General features: G+C 38.5%; 2 non-coding genes across 2 annotated transcripts; one reads left to right on the top strand and one right to left on the bottom strand.

The window, feature by feature from the left end:
- Positions 1–11925: 11925 nt before the first annotated feature.
- On the bottom strand, positions 11926–12032 carry LOC127805384 (small nucleolar RNA R71). Its single transcript, XR_008024118.1, has one exon. It is a non-coding gene; the product is annotated as a small nucleolar RNA R71 (small nucleolar RNA).
- An 80-nt stretch (positions 12033–12112) lies between these two features.
- LOC127805370 (small nucleolar RNA R71) lies at positions 12113–12219 on the top strand. The gene has a single exon (XR_008024106.1). It is a non-coding gene; the product is annotated as a small nucleolar RNA R71 (small nucleolar RNA).
- The last annotated feature ends 10551 nt before the right edge of the window (positions 12220–22770 follow it).

Genomic DNA, 22770 nt, shown 5'->3' with positions numbered 1-22770 from the left:
CCGGTTAATTTATGCCATTAAATTTCTACAATTTTAATTCACGTCTTTTTATTATCCACTACCTAAATGGCCGGTTAATTTCTGTTGTTTTAATTTCTGTCATTTAAATTCTGTCGTTTAAATTACGCCATTTAAATTCCTGTCAATTAATTTTCAAATGAAGATGAGTAGTTAAATCCAATCTTGGATTAAGGAAAAGACAGTGTCCAACGCCAATGATTCCTAAAGAAAGCCGCATTTTAAATGAGCAACATTAATTTAAATTTCAGTATGAGTGTGTATTAATTATTAAGAGATCACTAGGTTTGGATTGGAGCGTAAGCCTAACTTAGAGCTTTCATGCCATGTATGGGAGTTACTAGAATTGGAAACGCTATAATACCTAAATCTGGATGATTAATTTAATTATTTTGTGTATTAATTGTAATTGAATTTGTGATAGTTGCTTAAATTAGAATCTCGCATATCATGTATGGGGATTGTTTAAACTAGAATTATCACCATCTCTAATTGCATTTAATAGCAGACCCTCATATCTGAAATTACATTAATGTTGCTAATCTTTTCTGTTAAAAATTGAGAATCAGCGAGTTGATGCTGAATTTGTCTTAACTCAAGTCTTATCCAATTCTATATTCTCAAATTCAGTGTCTATTTTAATTTCTGCCTTGTTTTATTTCCTAGCATCTGTTATCTGAAAATTCACAGAAAAAGTCACGTTGCCAATTCATCCAGATGCGTGTTTGTGTGACATTCTTTTTCTTTTTTCATAAATAAATCTCTCAGTGGACGACCTGAACTCATCCAGAAAATACAAATTTAAATTTGGCCTATAACTGTACTTGTATACTGGCGAGTATAAATCTCTCACCAAAATAAAAAAAAAACTAATATAAATTTTGTTGTATTTTGATTGCAGGGTGAGAATGCAACCAAAGATTAGTCGGCCAAATACAGGACTTTGGTTGACAAAACTTAAGTGCAAAAAATGTGAAGATCTACTATCCAACTTTGGCCAACTAAACATACATTTTGGTTGACTAAACTGTTTTTTTTTTAGCAAACTCGCATTAGTTAGCTTTAGTTAACAAGAACAAAATTAAACTGTAATATGTTTTCATAAAATATAAGATTGACTGATCATTAATTGTTTTAAACATTTGAATTTACCAAATATCACGAGAAAGACTTAAAATATTTGTCTCTTTTTTGAGATACAATTAGAGCATTTGAAAACATTCTTTAAAAGATCATTTGTTTAGTAAAGATTATTTTTGTAAAAAATCACTGGCTGTACTTTCTAGCTTAATGGATATTTTATGAATTATTTGATAAAATACTACAAGAGTGATGCATTAACAAGAATAAAACCCGCCAAAAGGTTAAATGAAAATTAATTAATTAATGTAGTGTTAAGTGACCTCTAACTAGAAATATGAGAAAATTAAAGCTATATAACAAATTTCCGGACTTGTGTACGTAAACTAACTTTTCTTAATTTTAATTTTATTGAAGGTTGTTGCGGAAAATCTCTTCAAAACAGAAAGGTTAGTGCAATAGAACGAATCAAAATATAGATCAAAAACAGAACGTAAAGTAAACAAATACAAACTCCCTGTTTTTGTCCGTTCAAGGCTCAGATCTGAAAGACCAGTTACCCCTCTTGGTAACACCAACGAATAGGAATCACAAGCCCCTAATGAAGCTCTCAAACCGTAAGCCCAATACCTCTCGGCCAAACCAGCAAAGTAAGCCCTATTTCGCTCAAACGATCACAGCCACACACACAGTAGGTAGATCGGTCATAAAGATAGCAAGATCAAGGCTCAAAACGAGAAGAATCACTTACCTGAAAGGAAGAACCTAGATCAGAATAAATAGGGTGCTCCCAGCGACATCAAAGGGACCGCCTTCCTCACAAAAGGAAAGGCAGTTGAATCCACCAAAGGAAACAACATCCACGGAAGGCAAGAGTGCCTTCATCTCTATCGGATGAACAAGGACTGAAGCGATGAAGCAATCGGCCAAGATAGGAAAGACGAGAGAGAGAGAGAGAGAGAGAGAGAGAGAGAGAGAGGAAAACTAGGGCTCGGTCGAAAAAAGATAGAGATGCCAACAGAAGAGACAAAAGTCTCTTTTATATGTGGGCTAAAGAAAATATGGGCTAAGCTTGAGTGGGCTTCACCCCATTTGAGCAAATGGGCAGAGGCCCATTTCTCCTCTAAAATGGGGAGTGGGCTTGTGACCTGACTTCTAAAATGGGCTGCCTAAAGAGGACGGTAAAGGTCTTGGGTCCTTCAATCCTGGGCCGAAGCCTATGAAGACCCACCCAAAAAAATCGTCATTGCCTTGGGTCTTATTAGGGAACAAAAAACAACAAATCTCCACCTTGTTTCCTAATAAGACCAGCAAATAAAAGCAGCAAAATAACATACAGCAGAAAGCATAATCAGTAGGTAAAAGAAGACCTTACCAATTCTCACGTAACTTTACCAATGCTTAGGAGTTCTAGGCACCTTTTGAATTTTTCAACAGTAAGCACCTTTGTTCCCATATTAGAGGGGTTAAAATCTGAATGCACTTTTTCAAGTTTAATAATATCTTGAGATATAATATCACGAATAAAGTGCAATCTTACATCAATGTGTTTAGTGCGTTCGTGAAAAATAGGGTTTTTACACAAATGTATAGCTGATTGGCTATCAGAAAAGACAATAACATTTTCTGTTAGAACACACAGTTCACTAAGCAAACCTTTAAGCCACAATGCTTCTTTAATTGCTTCTGTAGCAGCTATATATTCAGATTCAGTAGTGGACAAAGCAACAATGTGTTGGAGTTGAGACTTCCAACTAATACATGAATTACATAAAGTAAACACATAGGATGATGTTGATTTTCTATTGTCTCTATCACCTGCATAATCTGAATCTGTAAACCCCATTAAACTTATTTTATCTGAATGATGTTTATACACTAATCCTACATTGGAAGTACCCCTTAAATACCTAAGCAACCATTTCAAAGCTTCCCAATGGACAAGACTTGGGTTTGTCATAAATCTACTTAATGTGCTAACTGCATGGGCTAGGTCTGGTCTAGTACACACCATGAGGTACATAATCGATCCTATTGCATTTGAATAAGGGACTTTACTCATGTACTCCTCTTCTTCTTTGTTAGCTGGAGATTTTTCTTTTGATAGAATGAAATGGGCTCCTAAAGGTAAAGAAACTGATTTGCTTTCATGCATGCTAAATCTCTTTAGAATTTTTAACACATATGAAGTTTGATGCAAGAATAACATGGAATTTGACCTATCTCTTATAATTTCCATACCTAGGATTCTTTTAGCCATACCTAGGTCTTTCATGTCAAATTCTCCACCTAAAGCAGATTTTATGTTATTAATCTTTTTAACATCAGGGCCAATAAGAAGCATGTCATCAACATAAAGTAAAAGAAATACACAGTCATCTTTATTTTTATGCTGAAAATATAGACAATGATCAAAATCACTCCTTTTAAAACCAATTGATTTAACAAATGAATCAAAACGTTTATACCATTGCCTAGGAGATTACTTTAAACCATATAAAGATTTTTTCAAGAAACATACAAAATCTAGTTTTTTCTTATCTTCAAAACCTTTGGGTTGAAACATATAGATTTTTTCATCTAAACCACCATGCAAAAAAGCAGTTTTAACATCAAGTTGTTCAAGTTCCCAGTCAAAATATGCAACAAAAGCAAGCATGACACGAATGGTGGTATACTTAACAACTGGTGAAAAAATCTCATTATAATCTACCTCTTCCTTTTGTGTGAAACCTTTGGCTACTAACCTAGCCTTAAATCTTATGGGGTCTTTTTCACTTGTACCTTCTTTAACCTTAAAGATCCACTTACAGCCCACAATTGACTTATCTTTAGGTCTAGGTACTAATTCCCATGTATGGTTTTTGTTTAAAGAACTCATCTCCTCTCCCATTGCTTCTTTCCAATTTTTAGAATACTCACTTCTAATGGCTTCTTCATATGTTTTTGGCTCTTTATCGGCTAGATCTTGATAACTAGCAAAAGCTAAATTAAAATCAGATTCTAGCCTTTGAGGAATCCTATGAGATATCCTCTCCCTATCTCGGGCTAATTGATAGTTTGATAGCGGTGGCTGTTCTATAGGAGACTGTTCTTCTACTATCTCATTTTCCTCATTTTCTTCAGTCTAGTTTTGTATCTCCACCTCACTTGAGGTGGTGAGAATGTTGGTGCTGATATTCCTAGACTCTTCTAGGGAATCCTCACCCTCACTATCTTGCTGATTGTTATTGTTTGATTGTAAACAAGGCATTTCAGCTTCATTAAATGTGACATTTCTACTTACAATTATTTTTACTCCCTTTTGACTTCTATCCCAAAGCCTATAGCCCTTTACTCCTTCAAGATACCCTAAGAAAACACATTTTCTTGATCTAGGTTCCAATTTTCCTTCATTCTGATGAGAATAGGCAGCACAGCCGAAGGTCCTAAGGGTGGAATAATCTGCACATTTTCCATGCCATTTCTCATAAGGAGTGTCACCATTTAATGTGACTGATGGGGTTAAGTTAACCAGGTAACAAGCAGTCATCACTGCTTCTCCCCAAAAGGATTTAGATATATTAGAACTAATCATCATACACCTAACCTTATCTAAGAGGGTTCTATTCATTCTTTCAGCCACCCCATTTTGCTCTGGGGTGTGAGGGACAGTTCTATGCCTTGTTACACCATATTCTTTACAAAAATCATCAAAATCCTTGTTGCAAAACTCTAGACCATTATCAGTCCTTAGATACTTTATTGTCTTGCCTGTTTGATTTTCTATTTGAGTTTTCCAAGTTTTGAAACTTTTAAAGGTTTCTGTTTTGTCTTTTAAGAGAAAGACCCACACTCTCCTAGAAAAATCATCTATAATAGACAAAAAATATCTATTCCCACCAAATGTAGGATTTGATGCTGGTCCCCATAAATCTGAATGGATATACTCTAAAACCCTTGAGGCTCTATGCACATTTGAAGAAAAGGATAATCTATGATGTTTGCCTAACACACAATGGTCACAAAAGGGGATATCGGACACACAATCCTTGCCAAAGACTCCCTTATCATTTAGGAACTTAAGACCTTTAATACTAACATGAGCTAACCTGTTGTGCCATTTTTGAGTGACATCAGAATTGATTGAATCAATGTGAGAGCCTGAGCTACTCATTACCTCAGCAGTTAAGGCATATATCCCATTTCTTCTAACTCCCTTGCACACCATCATTGCCCCTTTAAACATTTTAATCATTTCATTTTCTATTTTTCATGTAAATCCATTCTTTTCTAATTCTCCTACTGAAATTAAGTTTCCAGCCATTTCAGGAATGAATCTAACATCTCTCAATTTTAGGACATATCCTGATTCTAACTTAAGAGTGATGTCTCCAATCCCTACAACCTTATAGGCTATATTGCTACAAACTATGGCATAACCACCTACGAATTCGCGTATATTTTCAAACCAATGTCTTTGGGATGTGACATGGAATGATGCACCTGAGTCAAGAATCCATTCTTGCCCATGTGCCCTAAGTGTAGCATTAATTTCAGCAATGTCAGAATCTATAAGTATGTAAACTTCACTAGGGTCGTAAGAGGTTATTGCATTTGCTTCTTCTTGATCCTTTAGTTTTTCTTTTTGCTTATTTTTCTCAGCATAACAGTCTTTAATATAATGTCCGGTTTTCCCACAACCAAAACACTTACCCTTCCCCTTTCCTTTGGTCTTAGACTTAGACCTACTTCTACCTTTCTTTTTACCACCTCCCTCATGTCCTCTAGATTGAGACCTACCTCTCATCAAATGGACATCTCCATGTCTTTTCTCACTTTTTAACTCCATATCTTTGCTCCTAAGGGAATCTATGACTATTTCAGGTGTCAAGGTGTCTCTACCATACTTAATGGCATTTTTAACTTCCTTATATGCATCTGGAATTGCATTTAAAAGAATTATGGCTTTGTATTCTTCAGTTATCTTTTCACCACAATTAGTTATATCTTGCACCAACTTATTGAAGATATCTAGGTTGTCATCAAGATCCCTAGAGGAGTCTATCTTAAAACTAAAGAAGCTTTCAAGCAAGAAAAGTTTGTTGGGTGTGGATTTTTTCACATAGAGTTTTTCCAATTTTTCCCATAACTCTTTTGTAGAATCAAGTTTTCCTACCTTTCTTAGAACAGAATTAGAAAGATGTAAAATGATAGAAGTATAAGCTAATTCATCAGCCTCAGTTTTTTGTTCAATAGTATATGATTCAGGGTATTTGCCATCTAAGGCTTTAGAAACTTTTTATTATACCAAAATTCCCCTCATTTTTTGCTGCCAAATTGAGAAATCCCCCTTCCCATTGAAAACCCCCAATTCAAAATGATGTGCAGACATGTTCACACAACAGAATATGCTTAACACGCACAAACAGAAAAAATTTTAAGGTTTTAATTTCAACCTAATAGATAGAAATAATTAGGGCAGATTTCACACAGAAAACACAATAATACTGATTTTCTAAACAAGACTTAACCGTACCAAAATAATTTATGCTAGCGCAAGAAAATCACAGATAACCTTAAGTCTAGCAACAAGCAATGGTTATCACCACAGGATAACCCCCAAACCTAATGGTCACCCCCACATGATGACCTGCTAATTGCTAGAAAAGGGAAAAATAGAGAAGTTACCAATACAGATCTCAAGGTTGAGATTTGTGAAAGATGCAGGCACAGATCTAGAATAAACGAGGGGCACCCCGGCCTCCACGCGCTACCCCACGCGCTGCCGCCTACACGCTCATGCGCCGCTGGTCGGCAAGCGAGTAAGCAGCCACGTGCTGCTCTGAGAGAATCCCCGCAACTTGCTATATCCGGATCTGGGGTCCTCACAACCTAACTCACAACCTGCAAGGGTCAATCGAACCGAGATCAGATCTGATATGAAACGGACTTACCGTGAGACCGGATCTAAAAATGTTAGGGCTTCTCAGATCTGATTCGAACAAGGCACTACCCAGGAGCCACACAAGGCTCTGATACCATTTGTTGTGGAAAATCTCTTCAAAATAGAAAGGGTTAGTGCAATAGAACGAATCAAAATATAGATAAAAAATAGAACATAAAGTAAACAAATACAAACTCCTTGTTTTTGTCCGTTCAAGGCTCAGATCTGAAAGACCAGTTACCCCTCTTGGTAACACCAACGAATAGGAACCACAAGCCGCTAATGAAGCTCTCAAACCGTAAGCCCAGAAAAGCCTAATACCTCTCGGCCAAACCAGCAAAGTAAGCCCTCTCTCAATCAAACAATCACAGCCACACACACAGTAGGTAGATCGGTCACAAAGATAGCAAGATCAAGGCTCAAAACGAGAAGAATCACTTACCCGAAAGGAAGAACCCAGATCAGAATAAATAGGGTGCTCCCAGCGACATCAAAGGGACCACCTTCCTCACAAAAGGAAAGACGGTTGAATCCACCAAAGGAAACAGCATCCACAGAAGGCAAGAGTGCCTTCATCGCTATTAGATGAACAAGGACTGAAGCGATGAAGCAATCGGCCAAGATAGGAAACACGAGAGAGAGAGAGAGAGAGAGAGAGAGAGAGAGAGAAAGGGGAGGGGGAAACTAGGGCTCGACCGAAAAAAGATAGAGACGCCAACAGAAGAGACAAAAGTCTCTTTTATATGTGGGTTAAAGAAGATATGGGCTAAGCTTGAGTGGGTTTCACCCTATTTGAGCAAATGGGCCGAGGCCCATTTCTCCTCTAAAATGAGGAGTGGGCTTGTGGCCCGACTTCTAAAATGGGCTGCCTAAAGAGGATGGTAAAGGTCTTGGGTCCTTCAATCTTGGGCCGAAGCCTATGAAGACCCACCCGAAAAAATCGTCATTGCTTTGGGTCATATTAGGGAACAAAAAACAACAAAGGTCCTTGGAGATGGGGCATTGCAAAAGGTTTGCATACCTTTGTGTGTCTCGCATCCATGAGTGGGGATAGTGGTTTTTCTCAACCAATCATTGTTTTGTACAGGCCCTCTTAAGAGTTGGTAGGACCCTAGATGATCGAAAACCGTGCATCTATTGTCTTTTGCTCTTGGTCTCCTTCCTCTCATCGTTTCGCATGTCGTGACCATTGGCAACGACGTCTCATAGTTTCTCGGTTCCTATCGGCATTTGTCGTCTCCTCTCATTGACGTCTCTTGGTCGGTCTCCTGTGACGTCCCTCTCTCTCTCTAGTGTCTTCTTTGACTTCTCTCATTTACTTCTCCTGGTGTTCCCATTTTTTGGGGGCCCATACCTTGAGTTAGCCTGATTCTATGTATGGGTGTGTAGTGCATGGTTTGGATAATCATAATATTCTTGCTTCATTATGGGTTTGTAGTGTATGGTTATGCCTATGCTCCCAACTCTGCTTCCATATTTCTAGTTGTATCCCACACATGCTATTATCACATTAGCTATTATGTTATGTGAACTACATATGTTAATCACATGTTTTATATTGTTTACATGAAATTAATTATTCACATTATTGCACAAATCAAAATACTCTGTTAATAAACAATGGGGCATTCCCATATCATCATTTTTTGTACAAAATCATGTCAACAAATCCTATACATATTTAGCTAAAGCAAACAATACCTAGTGTGAGATGCAGCAAAAATTTTGATCGAAACTGAAAGTTACATATTGGATCCTTGTACCCATATCTCATCCCAAGTGAGAGAGCATATTATCACCCCTTGACTTATTGCTATGCTAGAATATGCGACACTTAATTGATATCACCTGATCAAATGAGGCTAGGTTAACCTTTTCCAAACTTACACACTCGACTTGGAAAAATAAATAAACAATCTACCCACAATAATATAAAGAAGCCTCTTAGAGAGAGATGCTTTTAACTAGGATCTAAGAAAGACTTCTTTACTAGAACTTCTAGATGATTACAATTTCAAGCCCTTATATAGGCTTCAATTTATTAATGACCTATTTTAAAACATGTTACTACTTTCTAACTTCTACATGACTCTTCACATTACTAGAACATACTCTAGAACAGTACAACTGAGCTAGAAATGGTGCTCTTTCCTCTGCCTAGTTTGAACAAGCCAAAGGAAATAAATAAAATAACTAGGATCGTAAAGGGAGCATGTACCTTAATTGTTAAATATAATGTTTTGAAATCTGAATATCCCCTCTACCACTTTATTTAATACTTTAAATAGAAAAAAATTACAACTGCTTTCCCTTAAATAAGGGCACTAACAAACAAAATAATTTGTGAACTTATTCTGCTAACAAATCAACCAAAGGAATCTGAACTAATGGATCGAAGAAGTCTGGACTAACAGGCCAAGTGGCTTGGCCTCACCTATTAACTCATTCAACAAATACAAGAAATAAAATAAGGATTATGTGGCAAGACTACATGGTAGACATGTAACAATTCCCCTTCTCTTAAATTTCAACCCTGTCCTCAAGGCTGAAATCAGGAAATTGATTCTTGATAAAGTCTCGATCCTCCCATGTAGCATCAGCTAGAGATAACCCTTGCCAATGAATTAAAACTTGCTACTTCGTCTTCCTCACCCTACTATCTAGAACAACCAATGTAACATCCCGCTCGAGCGATAGGAAGAACCAGAACAACTTACTCTGATGGGCCTACACGAACTTCCCAGGGGGGTCACCCATCCCTGGATTATCCCAGGTTAAGCACGCTTAACTTGGGAGTTCTTTGCCAACATTCAGCCCAAAAGGTATCCAGCTGGTGTTGTTTCCTTTCTTACACTATCCTCGATATATTCTAACTTCTCTGGGCTCTCGGGCTATTACATTCTCCCCCCCTTAAGCACATGACGTCCTCGTCATGCGACCTTACAACTGGTCCCAGATCTCCCCCCGTGCATGGCCGATGTGGGATTCGCCTAAAGTGCCTACACGCACCCCCCATAGGGGCCTCACACCCCCCTCGGGACTCAGCCTCCTCGCTGAGGTTTGCCCCACCACCGCGCTCAGAGGCTCGGGGGTCGGCTCTGATACCACCTGTAACATCCCGCTCGAGCGATAGGAAGAACCAGAACAACTTACTCTGATGGGCCTACACGAACTTCCCAGGGGGGTCACCCATCCCTGGATTATCCCAGGTTAAGCACGCTTAACTTGGGAGTTCTTTGCCAACATTCAGCCCAAAAGGTATCCAGCTGGTGTTGTTTCCTTTCTTACACTATCCTCGATATATTCTAACTTCTCTGGGCTCTCGGGGTATTACAACCAATGGAATTGGAATTACCCTTTCCCTTGTTGCATCCATAATGGGCAGTTGTTGTTGTACGGGTGCTTTACCAATCTTTTTCTTGAGAAGTGAAATGTGAAATACAGGATGTATTCGGGAATTACTTGGCAATTCTAGCTTGTATGCTACTTTGCCAATCTTCTGCAAGATTCTAAGGGGACTAAAATATTTGGCTGACAGCTTCAAGTTTTTTCTCATGGAGATAGACAATTGCCTATAAGGTTGTAGCTTGAGATAGACCATGTCACCCACTACAAATTCCTACTCCATGTGCTTTAAGTCATAATATGTTTTCATTCTCAGTTGAGCTTCCTTAATCCTATTTTGAGCTTCCTTAGTAATGTAGTCTCTAATTGTAAGCTTTTCCTCTATTGCTACAACTTTAGTAGTTCATGGTACATATGTGAAGAGCGTAGGAGGAGGTTGTCCATAAACCAGCTCAAAGGGTGTTCGTTTGGTGCTAAACTGGAAACTGGTGTTGTAGCAATACTCTACCCATGTAAGCTATTTCGTCCAGCCCTTTGGTTGAGCTTTGGTGAAGCATCTAAGATACATCTCTAAAGTTTTGTTCACTACTTCACTTTGCCCATCTGTTTGAGGATGGTAGCTTGAGATAAAATTAAAGGTTGTTCCATTAAGCTGAAATAATTTTTGCCAAAACAAATTTGTGAATGTAGGATCCCTATCACAAACAATTGATCGAGGCATGCCATGCAACTTGAAAATGTTGTCAAAGAAAATTCATGCAACCACCCCAATAATAGTGAATCTAAGTTTGGTACTTAATCCAATCCTCGTGGAATCGACACTCTACTCATTCATTATATTACTTGTGCGATTCATATGCTTGCGAATTAGCCTAACAAGTTTTTGGTGCTGTTGCCGGGGATTTGTATTAATATCAATACTAATTAACTTGAATATTAGTTTAAACATTAATTGTTTTTAGTTGTTTGTTTTCATTTTTGTGTTCTCTTTTATTACATTTTTATTTGCATTTTTGAGTGTTCAAAAATAATAATAAAAAAAATAAAAATAATAAAATATAAAAAAATAAAGTAATAAAAAAATTAAGTTTTTAACCGTTGTGATATTCTATTTCTTCTTTGTAAGTCACATTGGAATTTCGACTAAACATGGGAGACGAAATTGTGGATCAAAGGAATGGGCAAGCTAGAGCTTTAAGGGATTATGCTATGCCCTCTATTTAAGGAACACCCTCCAGCATCACCAGACCAAGCATAGGGGCAAATAATTTTGAGATTAAGCCAGCTATTATTCAAATGATTCAAATCTTTGTTCAATTTAGCGGGTTACCGAACGATGACCCCAATGCTCACATAGCTAATTTTTTAGAGATTTGTGATACTTTTAAGCAAAATGGTGTCTCTAATGATGCAGTTAGACTTAGGCTATTTTCTTTTTCATTAAGAGATAAAGCTAAGTATTGGTTGAACTCTCTTTGCCTGCAGGGTCCATTACAACATGGGATGATTTAGCACAGAAATTTCTCAATAAATTCTTTCCACCTGCAAAAACTGCAAAGATGAGGAATGATATAACCAATTTCATGCAGGCAGACATGGAGAATTTATATGAAGTGTGGGAGCGGTTTAAAGAGTTGTTAAGAAGATATCCTCATCATGGGCTTCCAAAGTGGTTAGTGGTTCAAACATTTCATAACAGCAGGATTACCATTATAAAATGTTTGAACCACTAACCATTTTAGAAGCCCATGATGAGGACATGTTCTTAACAACTCTTTAAATCACTCCCATGCTTCATATAAATTCTCCATGTCTGCCTGCATAAAATTGGTTATATCATTCCTCATCTTTGCAGTTTTTGCAGGTGGAAAGAATTTATTGAGAAATTTCTGTGCTAAATCATCCCATGTTGTAATGGACCCTGCAGGCAAAGAGTTCAACCAATACTTAGCTTCATCTCTTAATGAAAAAGGAAATAGCCTAAGTCTAACTGCATCATTAGAGACACCATTTCGCTTAAAAGTATCACTAATCTCTAAAAAATTAGCTATGTGAGCATTGGGGTCATCGTTCGGTAACCCGCTAAATTGAACAAAGATTTGAATCATTTGAATAATAGCTGGCTTAATCTCAAAATTATTTTCCCCTATGCTTGGTCTGGTGATGTTGGAGGGTGTTCCTTGAATAGAGGGCATAACATAATCCCTTAAAGCTTTAGCTTGCCCATTCCTTTGATCCACAATTTCGTCTCCCATGTTTAGTCGAAATTCCAATGTGAACTACAAAGAAGAAATAGAATATCACAACGGTTAAGAACTTGATTTTTTTTCTTTCTTTATTTTTTTATATTTTATTATTTTTATTTTTATTATTATTTTTGAACACTCAAAAATGCAAATAAAAATGTAATAAAAGAGAACACAAAAATGAAAACAATTAATGTCTAAACTAATATTCAAGTTAATTAGTATTGATATTAATACAAATACCCGGCAACGGCACCAAAAACTTGTTAGGCTAATTCGCAAGCGTACGAATCGCACAAGTAATATAATGAATGAGTAGAGTGTCGATCCCACGAGGATTGGATTAAGTACCAAAATTAGATTAACTTTAATATTATTTAGACTATAAAAAGAAATGAATTTGAATAAATTAAAATAATAAAAATTAAAATTAAACACAAATTAAAAAATAACTTAACTTAGATAAAATGGAGGCAACTAGGGTATTTTGAATCCACTTATTAATCCATCTTAATTTTCAATCAATTGGGTTTCTATCAATTCAATGGGATTAATATCTAAATTGGTTAGTTTCTTTTCCAAGATTTACTAACCTAATTAAATCTCAATTTGTTAACAATCAACCTATTTCCCAATAGTTATAACAAACCGAAATTCATTGTTAAGTTCAAATTCATTATCCCTCATAAGATTCAAGTATCAAATCCCTTATCAACTATCTATCTTATGAAATTTATTACTTCAACCTGTTATGAAAATCATTTCTCAGTCTCAAATCATAATACAAAATCAATTAAATGATGGTTAAATCATTCAATCGCATTAAGAACAAGTAATAAATAATTGAAATCACAATAGTATATATAAATAATATAATATAATATATATTATCTAATATACTATTAATAATAACTTTGATTATATTATATTAATAATAATTATATAAAATATTTTTTTATTAAAATATTTATTTTAAAATTAACTTTGTAATATTTATTTCTTTTCTTTTTACACCCAAATCTTTGAAATAATATGTTTTGCTGAGTTCCTACAAAAAGAGATTAAAATGATGTAAAATCCATATAACCACATTTTATGTAGAAAAAATCACACAAGGTTACGATAAAAAATAAATAAAAATAAGCATACAATTAACCTCTATCAGTAGTATAAGGATGTGAAATTGCAATGAAATGTGCATATTTATGAGCCTATCAACAACCGCAAGAATAGTTGATTTACCATTTGAAGGTGGCAATCCATCAATGAAATCTATGGAGATATGTTCCCATATTTGGTTTGGAATAAGAAGAGGATGGAGGAAGTTTGTTGGTGCAAGATTTTCCACCTTGTGCCTCTGGCAAACCTCATAACATTTGATGAATTGCCTTACTCCTTGCCTCATTCCTGTCTAGTAAAAATTAAAGCATATACGTTACAAGGTTTTAACAAAACCCTCATGTGTGCTTCCATGAAATTTCTCAATTATGGTTGGAATAAGGGAAGAGTTAGCTGCAAGATATATTCTGTCTTTGAAGAGAAAAAGATTATCTTGTAGCCTCCATGGCCCCCACTACTTCTCCATCTCTCCCTAGTTGTACCAGTTGCTGCAATTTAGAATTTGATTAAACTTCCTTTTAAATTACTTCAAGCCAATTAGGCAATGGTTGAGAGATTGCATAAGTTTTTCCAGCTTTATTGTCCTTTTCGTATCTCCTTGAAAAAGCATCAACAATAGTGTTCTCTCTTCCACTCTTGTATTCCACCACAAAGTCAAACCCCATCAACTTGTAAAGCTACCTTTGTTGGGTTGTAGTTGTGATTTTCTGAGTCTAGAGATATCGTAAGCTTTGATGGTTAGTTTGTACCACAAGCTGCCTCCCTAACAAGTAAGGTCGCCACCTTTGAACTACCGAAACCAAAGGCAAGATTCCCTTCTCATAAGTGGATAACAGAAGGTGTTTACCTTGGAGAGCATGACTGTAGAAAGTAATGGGTATGTCTTGCATTAATACTGCTCCAATCCCTACTCCAAAAGCATCGCATTCCACAATGAATTTCTTAGAAAAATATGGTAAGGCAAGAATAGGTGCACTTGCCATTACTAGCTCTAGTTTTGCAAATGTCACCTCTGCCAAATTACTCTAGATAAAAAAGTCCTTTAACATCCTTGTGAGAAGAGCAGCAATTTTATTGTAATTTTGAATGAATTTACAGTAATATCCAATCAGCCCCAAAAATCCTCATAAAGCCTTCAAACTTTGAGGCTTTGGCCATTTGAGCATTGCTTTAATTTTCTTTGACTCAACAGCTACACTTGTATTGGTAATTAAATAGCCTAGATACTTAACTTTTCTTTGGCCAAAATGACATTTTTCCAGCTTTATATGTAAGCGATTAGTCCTCAAGATAGAAAATACAACATCTAAATGATCCATGTGCTCCTTCCATGATTGACTATAAATCATGATATCATAAAAAAAACTAAGACAAACTTTCTTAAGAATTTTTTGAATACCTCATTCATAAGAAGGTGGAAGGAGCATTGGTGAGACCAAAATGCATGACTAGGAACTTGTAATGGCCTTAACTGTGCACCATGTAACTCATCTAACAATTCATCAATTATTTGAATTGGAAATTTATCTTTGATGGTGATTCGATTCAAGGCTCGACAGTCAATGCACATTTTCCATGAACCATAGTTTTTCTTCTCCAAGATTACTGGAGATGAATATGGGTTGTTGCTATGACGAATAACTCCAGAAGTAAGCATCTTTGTCACCAGCCTTTCTATTTCTGCCTTTTGAAATGAGGGTACCAATATGGATTGACCAAAACAAGCTCTTGATGGGGCTATAATAGTATCATGTGATCACAAAAAAAAAAAACTTGGTAAGCCTTTAGGTTCAGCTAGGACATCGCCATATTTTTGCAGCAACTATAGTACTTGTGGATGATTGTTGAGGTGGACATTTGGACACCCTTTAGCTGCAATCATTTCTAACAAGGTCCCTTGCTTTTTTCCAAGAAGCTGCCATTTCAAGCTCTCAATAACCTTGGTCTTTGCACTTGAAAGGCCTTGCAAAATATTAACTTCCTGTCTAATTCAAACTTCATAAATAATTTAGAAAAGTCCCACAAAATCAATCCCAAGGTTCTTAGTCATTGAGTTCCAAGGACAATATCATATCCATTAAGTGGCAATAAATAAAAATCCACCAGAATTAGATAGCCTTATAAGTTGAGTTGAGTTTGGACACATTAACCAGGACTAACCAACCTTTCTCCAGATGCTACCATTACCTCCAAATGGCCAATTTGATTGGGTTGTAGTCCAGCCTTCATAGCTACCTTTTCACCTACAAAATTGTGGGTGTTGCCAAAATCGATAAGAATTATGACATATTCATTTGCAAGGCTACCTAGAACTCACATGGTATCAGGTGTGTGCAACCCAGTGATTGCATGTAATGAAATTTTTGGCTTCTCAATTGATTGTTCTTCGAAACCTGTCTCAATCTCCATTTCAACATCATTTTCATTATATTCCCAAGTAGCTTGAATTAGGAAAAGCAGCTTGCATACATGCCCAAGGCCATATCTTTCATTACATTTAAAGCATAGCCCTTTTTGTCGCCTTTCATTCAACTCATCTGTCGTTATCTTCTTAATTAGTAGGGAAGAGTTTGCATTTCGAGGTGGTGGGACAATTTGTGGGGAAGATAGATTTGTCTTTCGATGATTGCAATCATGAGCCTCATATAAACGAGCTAGCCCAATTGCTTCTGATAAACTTTGTGGTTTATTAGCTCATCAAACATCGGTGTGGATAGACTCCCGTAATCCACCCACGAAGTTGCTGACTTGTCGTGCTTGTTCCAATGGACCAACCTTAGCAAAGAGTTTTTCAAACTGATCTTGGTAGTCTTGCATAGCCCCGGTTTGTTGCAATCTCATGAGTTCCCCAAAAAAATCCAGAAATTGGTTAGGTCCATACCTTGAATTTAAGCCTACCTTAAAGTATTCCCAAGTGACAACATTCATCTTTTGTTGTAGTAATTGGAACCATAGGTGGGCCTCTCCATCAAGATGAAAAGACACCAAAGCTACTCGATCAACAGTCAAAATTTCATGAAGTTGGAAAAATTGTTCTACCTTGCATAGCCATATGGATGAATCACTCTTTCCTTCATAATGAGGAAAGTCAATCTTCACTATCTTGGGTATATATGACCTAGAAGCTTGGTTGTCATTTTGTCGAGCAGGTGGTGGATGTGGTGGAATGCATGGAGCTGTAGAATGTTGGCCCACTTCTTGTTGACTTGAATGAGCCACAGAGTGGTCAACCTTCTCACTTGTCTCAGAAGCAATGTCATTAACCCATATGCGGAGTTGGTTAAGAGTTTCTATCAAGCCTCGAAGGATGTCCCCATGTTTAGCAACAGAGCTTGTGGTCTTCTCCAACTATTCCACTCTTTGCTCCATCCTTGAGCTTTGATACCACTTTGGTACAATTGAGCTAGAAATGATGCTCTTTCCTCTACTTATTTTGAACAAGCCAAAGGACATCAAGGAAATAACCAGGATCGTAAAGGGAGCTTGTACCTTAATTTTCAAAGACAATGTTTTGAAATCTAAATGTCTCATCTACCACTTTATTTAATATTATTGTTGCCAAAATACAATAATCTATTTTTAATCGTGGGAGAATACAGGATGGACAGTTGATCACAGGAGTCTCATTTAGGCCTTGTCACCAACACGCTGAGAGTCTTGTTGTCGATGCGCTGAGAGTCTCGTCACCAATGCTCTGAGAGTTTTGGTGACTGAAAGGGTCTGATGAACGAATGGGTCTGATGACTGAGTGGGTCTTGATGATCAAGTAGGTCTTGGTGATCGAGTGAGACCTGATGACCAAGTGAGCCATGAGGACTGAATGACCCTTGACGACCGAGAGACTTATAAGACAAGAGCACCGTTAAGGGCGTGGGTGGGTGTCCCCGTGCAAACCCTTCGATGCTTAAGTTAATTCTTGAGAGCAAGAGTGCAAGAATGTACTGAGAGTGCCCAAGTGTGCGTACCATAGGTCAAAGGCATGACCTCCTATTTATAGAGGAGGGAGAGGGGAGATGCGTGGCGACTGCGCCGAGAGTCTTGTGGCCCATTCCATAGATTTTGTGGCCCATCTGAGAGTCTCGTAGCCCATCTGTAAGGGCGCAAGTGATACTCGATCATGACTGAGTGCGTGTTTCATGCCTTGGATCACTTCACGAGGCAATGAGAGGGGAGGACCCACTCAGTCATGACCAAGTGGGTTTTATTCCATTTGGCTTCCAAACTCAAGCTCTCTCAGGTCTCGTCATATTTTCAACTCTTAGCACATTTCAAAGTCTCTTCCCATGGAATATCTACCCACTCATTCATGACCGAGTGGGTGTGTCGTTGCCTGCTACCCGTCGCCCATTTTTGCTCCTTTCAAGGACCCGCCTTCCTTTTGTTTTGTGCTGATGCTCTTGTATTATTTTTTGTTGTAGGTGTTGCTTGCTATGTTCAACTGTACTTCTTCACTTCTTTAGCATTTAAATAAGGTAATTTCTCAAGTCTCTTCAATATGTCAAAGAGAAGACAGGCACCACCCCCCGGCCCCGCGCACATTCCCGAGGATTCAAGCTCTCAGCTTCACTTCGGGGATTTTGAAAGAGTTTATGATGCCACTCCCTCGGAATATATGATAAGATATCCTCACCTTGACGAGCCTGACCCCTCACAAGTGGATGAAGGTTCTCTAGGCATTCATTACACTTCGTTTAAGGTGAGACTTCATTTTCCTCTACTGTCTTTTGCTAGAGAATGGTTGCACTACTACGAGATCATTCTAGCCCAACACCACCCTAACAGTTGGGCTCAACTGGTGGGCTTCTCAATCCTTTGTCATCAATAGGATGTGATCCCATTCTTAATGCTTTTCAGTTGTTTCTACTAGCTACGGAAGGCTAGCAAAGACCATCAACTCCACACCCTTCAAAATATATTTAGCTTCGAGTTGTTTGCTAGTCTTCCTAACAAGATTAATCGATTCAAATGTCATTGGATGCTCCCATGTCTTGTAACCATAATGACGCTTTCCAAGTGTTCCCACCCTCCAAGGACGTCTAGGGTGTATACCATCATCTTGTGGGGATGTTAACAACATAAGGTCTTGTTGAATTGTCGAGCCTCTTGACCTTGGAAAATTTTAGAGCCGCAGGTTGGGGGGTTGTAACGCCAACTGCTCCTCCTCCATCCTCTATGTTGTTTGACCGAGAACAAAGCGATGTAGAGATGGCAGGGGTCAAGGAGGAGGAGATGGAAATGCTTGAGCAATCTTTGTATCCTTCTTTTAATCCTCAGGAGGAAATCACTCCTGAGGGTAGATTTCCTTTTATTATCATCTTCGTTGTATTTTTTTCGTATTACCTCTTCTACCTAATGCTTTACGCAAATTTTTGTAGAGATGGCGGGAATAGGCATATTGGTGGAATTGCGTAGATGCCACCGCGAGGAGGAGGCACGTGTTACGATAGTGGCTGGAACTTTCATTCGTCCTACTGAGGGATCTACCAGCTCTAAACCTCCTTGATCGCGCAGGCCTGCAGGAGTTTCTCTATCCAGAGTTGAAAGGCGTCGTCACCCGAGAAGGTCGAGAGCTGGTAGATCCCTCAGTAGGATGAACGAAAGTTCTAGCCGCTGCCGCAACACGTGCCTCCTCCTCGTGGAGTTGAAGTCCCTTCTCCTATTGAAAGCCCATGATCTGTCCCCTCGCCTCTAAAAGAAAACATGGACATTCCTTCTCGCCCCCCCCAACTCTTTGTGAGGATGAAGCTCATTTTCACGATTTGCTGGAGACATGGCCAAAGTGGATGAAGAATGTCGTTGGCCTGTGATTCCTAATAAAAAGGATTGTCTTCGTCTTGATAGTGAGAGGTTACTAGGATCACCTCCTATCCTCCCTCCTCCAGGCGAGGTAAAGCATACAATGATTCTTGGAGTTGGTACGAAGCTTAGTGTACGAGACTTTGAAGTTTCCCCCGGTGTACTAGAAATAGATTCTGTTTTCAAACTTGGGATCGGTGCCCATCTCATCTACTCCACCATTCTCCCTTGAGATGAGCTACGATTTATTGGTAGCAACCATGTCCAAGCCAGGGATGAGGTCAAGCAATACCTGGTGTAGGGGATTTAGGGGATCATTGCCTCTAATGCAAGAGATAGGACATATCGTGAGCAAGTGGATGCCTAGATGTCGGAGTAGAGGAACTGCCAATCTGCTTGGAATGAAGAACGTCAAGAACTTAAGTGTCGCGCTCACCAGGTGAAGGCAGGGAAGTAAAACATAAAGGTAAAACTAGAGGGGATGCATGCCCAGCTGTCTGAGGTTGAGGTTAGCACCTCAGGTCTCCAGGGAGAAATTTGGGATTTGCGCTCCAAGTTGGAGGCCACAGAGCGAAAGAACACCATGCTGGTGGCAACGCATGAGAAACTTCTACAAGAACACTCATTGCGCTTGGCCGAGTTAAAGATAAGCCGTAGGGATGCCCGCACCATTCTAGCCGAAGCAGTGAAGGAATATCGCCTTTTGACCGACTACCAAGATAGGAAGGGGAGGTACGCTGCAGGCTTTATAAAGTACAGCTTTTACATGGCTTGCACCTATCTAGAATCCCAGCGTCCTGGGGAAACTTTTCCTGAACTTCTACTTACTCCAGAAGTGAAGGATTCTACCAGTGTGGACTGGCGTCAGTTTGAACCAGATGCTATCATGCGTCCTTCTTCATATTTGGATTCTTTCATGGTGGATGATTTGGAAAATCTTACGAGCCTATGGGAGCCATATCCCTTCAACCCTGGAGGTGAGGAGAGGGTAGACGTTTAGCAAGACCTCGGAGCAATTGAGGAGGCTTTCAATGAGGCTGCTGAAGGTGTGCAGAATACAATTGAGGCTGAAGAAAGGGAACTTCCAACGGCGCCTATAGAGATTCTAGCCACGTCCTTTGGGTCTGCTAGGCTCTCATCCTAAAGATCCCGCTCTCGCGAATAGATTTTTTGTCTTCTCCTTTCTTTCTTTCTATTTTTTTATGTATCTTATACTTTCTGTTGTCCTTTCAACAATAAAAGCTATTGTTTTATTCTTGGTATTTGTCTTCCTCAATTTTTCTAATAGGATTCACACCTTAGGTTTATCTTCAATGTTCGGCTATGAGTGGAACAAAGGGTCTAGGCTTATTTTTCAATGTCGGTCCCTATCTTGGGCAATAAGTTTGGGTTTTCCCTCGCTGTTGCACTACTAACAAGGCAATGGGAGTAAATTTATTTTTCCTATGTTGTTGGGCCGTGAGTAGGACAACGAGTTTGAATGTATTTTCCCTTGTTGTCGGGTTGTGAGGGGGGCAACGGGTTTGAATTTATTTTTCCCTCGTTGTCGAGCCGTGAGCGGGGTAACGGGCTTGAATTTATTTTTCCCTCGTTGACGGGCCACGATCGGGGCAACGATTTGAATTTATTTTTTCCTCATTGCCTGGTTGTGAGCGGGGCAACGTGTTTGAATTTATTTTTTCCCCATTGCTAGGTTGTGAGCGGGGCAATAGGTTTGAATTTATTTTTCCCTCGTTGTCGAGTCATGAGCGAGGCAATGAGCTTGAATGTATTGTTTGGGTTTCCTTTCTACAAGTAAATCACTCAAATATATGCGAAACGAAATAAGAATAATGAACATACAAGCATTTTCTACACGGTTCGGCCAAATGTGCCTACATCCACGGCCCCAATTAGGGCTTATATTATTGCTGATACTTTGTCAGATACATCATTCATATAAAACTTAAGATAATTCAAATTCCAATGTCTTCCCGAGGGATTCTCCTGAAAGGGTTTGTAAAATACATGTGTTAGGACCAATCAATTTTTGTATGCGATATGGTCCTTCCCAATTGGCTTGTAACTTTCCATCATCCTTGAGCTCATTGATCACGGTAGACCTTCTGAGTACTAGATCACCTTCTTCCATAGGCCTATTCCTTACCCGAGAGTTATAGTAACCAGCGATTCTTCTGTGATAAGCAACCATCCTCATGGCAGCGTAATCCTGCTGCTCTTCAATCAAATCCAAGTTCTCACACAATGCCTCGGAATTTCCCACGCCATTATCTTCATCGTACGCCATCTGCTTGGGAGATTTAGCTGAAATTTCAATGGGAATCAAGGCTTCCGTTTCATACACTAAATTGAATGGGGTTTCACTGGTAGCGACTCGACTAGTTATCTGGTAAGCTCACAAAATGAACAGTAATTCATCAGCCCATGTTCCCTTGGCTCCTTCAAGACGAGTTTTTAGGTCGTGTAATATGGTACGGTTACTAACCTTTGCTTGCCCATTGGCTTGTGGATATGCCACTGAAGTGAATCATAGTTGAATCCCTAAGTTGTCACAGAATTTTCTAAATGAGTCACAATCAAACTGTTTTCCATGATCCGTGAAAATAACTATCAGGATCCCGAATCGACACATGATGTCTTTCCATATCATTGCCTATACTTTTCTTACCATAATGGTGGCCAATGCCTCAGCCTCAATCCATTTCTTGAAATAGTTAGCGGCTACTCATAAGAATTTCCTTTGACCTGGTGCTTGTGGGAATGGACCCAAAATGTCTAAACCTTACTGAGCGAATGGTATAGGCTGGAATACAGGTTGTAACTGAGATATCGGGGCGGACTGGATTGGAGTGTGTTGCTGACATTTATCGCACGATTTAACTTTCTTTAAAGCGTCTGATCGTAACGTGAGCCAAAAGAAACTTTCCCGTAAAACCTTAGCTGCCAAGGCTTTTGCTCCCAAATGCTCACCACACACCCCACCATGGATTTCTAGTGTATTCGGCTTTCTGAGGGCCCAAACACTTGAGAAATGGTATAGTGAAAGATCGCTTGTACAATACCCCATCTATAATAGTAAACCTTACAACACGTATTCTAAGTCTTCTTGATTCATGTGGATCATTAGGTAGTTCACTACTTGTCAGATACTGATAGAGGGGTGTTCATCAATCCATTAATGTTTCAACACATGTCACTTCCTTCTCTTCAATGCTCGGTTGATGAAACACCTCAACAAAT

Source organism: Diospyros lotus, chromosome 6 (assembly GCF_014633365.1).
Source record: "Diospyros lotus cultivar Yz01 chromosome 6, ASM1463336v1, whole genome shotgun sequence".
In the NCBI taxonomy this organism is placed as follows: Eukaryota; Viridiplantae; Streptophyta; class Magnoliopsida; order Ericales; family Ebenaceae; genus Diospyros; species Diospyros lotus.
Note: the sequence above shows the minus strand (reverse complement) of the source record. Positions and strands in the feature narration are given on the sequence as shown.